The sequence below is a fragment of the Rattus norvegicus genome, chromosome 13 (genome assembly GCF_036323735.1).
Source record: "Rattus norvegicus strain BN/NHsdMcwi chromosome 13, GRCr8, whole genome shotgun sequence".
NCBI classification, from domain to species: Eukaryota; Metazoa; Chordata; class Mammalia; order Rodentia; family Muridae; genus Rattus; species Rattus norvegicus.
The window spans coordinates 67497170-67501977 of record NC_086031.1 but is presented as its reverse complement, the minus strand read 5'-3'; the positions used below and the strand labels follow the sequence as shown (position 1 = coordinate 67501977).

General features: G+C 42.7%; 1 pseudogene; it reads left to right on the top strand.

Moving 5' to 3' along the window:
- On the top strand, window positions 1-671 carry Rpl15-ps10 (ribosomal protein L15, pseudogene 10; annotated as a pseudogene).
- Window positions 672-4808: the final 4137 nt, after the last annotated feature.

Genomic DNA, 4808 nt, shown 5'->3' with positions numbered 1-4808 from the left:
CAGCCATCAGGTGAGCCAAGGTAGGTGCATATAAATACATCGACGAGCTGTGGAGGAAGAAGCAGTCCAACATGATGCGCTTTCTTCTGAGGGTTCGCTGTTGGCAATACCGTCAGCTCTCTGTGCTGCTCAGGGCTCCCCGCCCGACCCGGCCTGATACAGCGCGAAGACTGGGATACAAGGCTAAGCGAGGTTATGTTATTTACAGAATTCGTGTCCGCCATGGTGGTCGCAAACGCCCAGTTCCTAAGGGCGCAACTTACAGCAAGCCTGCCCACCATGGTGTTAACTGGCTGAAATCTGCCCGAAGCCTTCAGTCTGTGGAGCTTTGAGAGTCCCGAAATCCTACTAGGTTGGTGAAGATTCCACATATAAATGTTGAGGTTATCCTCATTGATCCATTCCATAAAGCTGTCAGAAGAAATCCCGACACTCAGTGGATCACTGAACCAGTCCACAAGCACAGGGAGATGCGTGGGCTGACATCTGCTGGCCACCAGAGCGGTGGCCTTGGAAAGGGCCACAAGTTCCACCACACTGTTGGTGGATCTCGCCGCAGCCCGTGCAGCCTGGAGAAGGCACAATACTTTCCTGATCCACCGTTACCGTAATACACGTAATATTTGTAAAATTCATATCCAGTAAACAACTTAGGACAGTCAAAGAAAAAATAATAATAATAACAGACCAAACCTCAATAGGCAGGTCCAGCCTGTTGTCCTGCACTCACCCCAAGATCCCTAATCCTTCCTGTATCTCAGCTGTAAGGGCCACTCCCTCTGCTCCACTCTCCCCCCCAAGCCCTGCTGCTTCTTACTATTGTTTTTGTTTTTTGTTTTTTTGTTTTTGGGGGGTTGTTTTGTTTTGTTTTGTTTTTTCGGAGCTGGGGACCGAACCCAGGGCCCGCTTGCTAGGCAAGCGCTCTACCACTGAGCCAAATCCCCAACCCCCTGCTGCTTCTTACTTATCTTTCACTTCCCCAACTGGCCTCCATGACCCATGGCTGTGATCCCCCTGATCTGTCACAGCACACAGCTTCCTCTGATCACCTGTGGGTCAGTTCATTATTGTCCCCAGAGCAGAGACAGTCTGTGTAGTCAATACTTCCCACTGTTAGCCAATGGCCTTTTGTTCACTCTTTCTCCTCAAGCATCCTTATGTCAGAATCCAAGCGTTGTTCAAGTACCTGTCTCCTGAGTCAGTGTGAGGGTTAAGTCGTATCACATTTCCCATAAATGCCCTGAGAGAGGGTTTGTCAAGGGCCAGCTCTGACAGTCTGTCCTCAATCCAAGTTGGGGTTGTAGGGTTGTCGACAGTGTAAAGCTGGCACATGTGGTGCATCCAACAAGCCCCAACAACTTTACACACACACACACACACACACACACACACACACACACACACACACACATTTAGTGGATGGGGTAAAGTTCCAAGAATTTTATTTTTCCTCCTACTGCTTATACATCCCAGCAAAAATTTTCAAGCAATACAAAAATCACAATGTACAGGCGAAAACCAAATCATTACTAAGAACCCACATACATTTGTTAATAAGCAATTTGTTATAGACTAACAAAGTGTAAGCGGGCAAGGTAATTTTCTCAGCCAGTTTCTCTTACTGGCAGGCTGCAGCTTGCAGCCACAAAGAAAGGATCAATTATTTTATTATTTCCTTAAGAAGAAATCTTATAAAACTCTTAAAAGAATCACAAAGCTGAACTTTTGTATAAAAAACAATCAGTCATTTCTACTTTAAGTCCTCAGGGTGCACACCCACTCAGCAACAGTTTTGATTAAATCATATCAGGAAGCTGAGGGCAAAAATGGGTACAAGAAATTAATTATCATCATCTCATCTCGATCCAGCTTTAGCAAGGAAGGCACGTTAGCTAATGAGCGTCCAGCTGCTAATGTTCTTGTTCCCTGACCTTAAAAACGTCCTTCACTCAATAATCAAAAGTGTACCTTTCTGAATTGTTCCCCAAGACTTTCTATGTCAGAATCACTAACAAAAACATCTTAACTTCACTAACAATCTACATCTCCAAATTCTTTCTAAGAGTGGTTGACATTACTATCCATCTACATCTCTAAGTTCTTTCTGAGGATGGTGGTTGAACCATTAACGTGCTCCAGAAGCAATGCTGGGAAAAGATCGATCACTATTATTGTAAGTGACAATGATACTGCCCATGAGGGACTGGAAACTCCCTTAGAGCTTTCATACAACTCAAAGATTGGAAGGGATGGTGATAATCTAGAGAGCAACAAGCAGAGTGGAACTCCATAACAGCATAAAACCCTTAGGACACGGGCTGGAGAGACGGCTCAGCAGTTAAGAGCGCTGACTGCTCTTCCAGAGGTCCTGAGTTCAAATCCCAGCAACCACATGGTGGCTCACAACCACCTACAATCAGATCTGGTGCCCTCTTCTGGCCTGTAGTTGCATACATGCAGGCAGAAAGCTGTATGATGTATACATAATAAATAAATAAATGTTTAAAAAAAAAAAACCCTTAGGACACACACTCCTCAGGTCTCTGCCTTGCCAAGACACACTAGTTGTGCTAATTGGTGGGCCATACTCCATAAGTTCTAAAGCTGTTCCTTTCCATAGTCCAGCAAGTGTTCCGATTGGTTCATGCTGAGTTTAGTTTTTTGCTGTTTTGTTTTGTTTGTTCTGTTTTGTTTTGTTTTGAGCCTAGGAAAGGCCATGGCAAGCAAGTGAGCTTTCTGGAGATGGCCCACCATTTTGCATGGCTGCGATGGGTGAGCTCTGAGGCTTCATCCCAGGAATGTCTCTTGCTCCTGATATGCCTTTCCTGTCACTATTACAGAGACTACTGATCCCTGGGCATCAGCACACCTTGTTGGGAAGCTCTCCTGCAGAATCAATATGAAGACATACTTTCATGTAGTAATGCTACAATGTTGTGTTGATGAATTGATGATTTCATAATTCCTGATAATGATTTTATAGAACTCCTAAATTGATACAAACAATTTCAAGCCCCCTTTAGAATAAAAGCTGCAAATAGAGCTCTGTAAACCTTCATGTTTCACCGGCTAATTGCACTAGGAAAAGAAAACAGGCCTGGAACAATTCACAATCAAGGAAAACATTCCTTCTAGGTTAGGAATGAGGCCACTATCTGGTAACTAAAGGTCATAAGCTGGAAATGGGCAGTTTATTGTAGGTGCAAGGACAGAAAGGAAATTAAGAACTAGTTTATCTGTACGAGACTTCAAAATAATAAGGCACGGGGGTTGGGGATTTAGCTCAGTAGTAGAGCGCTTGCCTAGCAAGCGCAAGGCCCTGGGTTCGGTCCCCAGCTCTGAAAAAAAAAATAATAATAAGGCACAAGGAAGATAATTTGTCTCTTGATAAAACCTTGCAACATCAAAACTATTGCTTTAAACTTATAATGAACTTGTGGAGCCATAAAATAAATAATGAATGTTCAGTCAGGTACATGGAAAGACATGTAAAAAATTCTACTGTAACTCTTGAAGCCTTATTGACCCATGGCATGAACTGTTATTGTCTTATTGCCTTAAACTTACTATGAACTTATGGAATGTAAAATGCTTTAAAATCCATGTGATCGATTTTCCCAAAAAGGTATAAAAACTAAGAATATCAACAAAGTGTTGGTATAGCCCTTTTCTGTTTCTCTGTGTGCCCCTGCATTGTTCTCTCTCTCTCTCTCTCTCTCTCTCTCTCTCTCTCTCTCTCTTTCATTGTGGTCCTCTCATCTGGCCAGCAAGAGACCTGAGTCAAAGAGTAAAGAGCCCAAGTAACTAAGAGTAACTAAGTTTCTTTTTTTGGAACTGGGGACCGAACCCAGGGCCTTGTGCTTGCTAGGCAGTGCTCAACCACTGAGCTAAATCCCCAACGCCCTAAGTTTCTTTCCTTAATCTCCTGCCACTATCAGCTTCTGAGGTCACCAGCTTCTGGTCTGCCTCTCTGTGCTCCATACCTGAATGTCAGGGTGGGATCCCGGCAGATTTGCTTGTTTTTGTTTCTTGTTTTGTTTTGAGACAAAATTTTTCTCTGAAGCTATGGCCAGCTGGGATTTGCAGTGATCCTCCTGCCTCTGCCTCCCAAGTGCTAAGATTACAGATATAAGCTACCAGTCCTGGATTTTTACATGTACTTATTTATGCTGTATATGAATATGTATGGAAACATGCTTGTACCACCACACACATGTGGCATTCCAAGTACAACTACAAGAGATACTGTTTATCCATAGGTTGAGCTCCCATCTAGGCTTTATGCTTCAGGAGTTCAGAATCCATGTCTGGTTTCATCTGGTATTCCACTGCATCTTTCATGTCTGTCATTTGATTATTACATTTTCTGTTAAGTATTGATGCCAGGCATAGTGCCTTTAAAATTGTTGTTGTTTTATTTGGTTGGCATATTTCCCTAGTCACAATGAGTGTGTAAGCTATATTTATTCTTTCTAATAACCCTCATATTAAGCATGCAAGAGACTAGGGTAGGACTGAAGAGATGGCTCAGTGGTTAAGAGCACTGACTGCTCTTCCAGAGGTCCTGAGTTCAAATCCCAGCAGCCACATGGTGACTCACAACCATCTGTAATGGGATCTGATGCCCTCTTCTGGTGTGTCTGAGGACAGCTACAGTATACTTATATATAATAAATAAACAAATAAATCTTTAAAAAAAAAAAAACAGAGACTGAGGTAATTTTCAACACTGTATACTTTAAACAATGCCATGCATCTTTCTAGAGTTACTTAGCAAAAAATCTGATGATTAACTGAATGAGTAATTA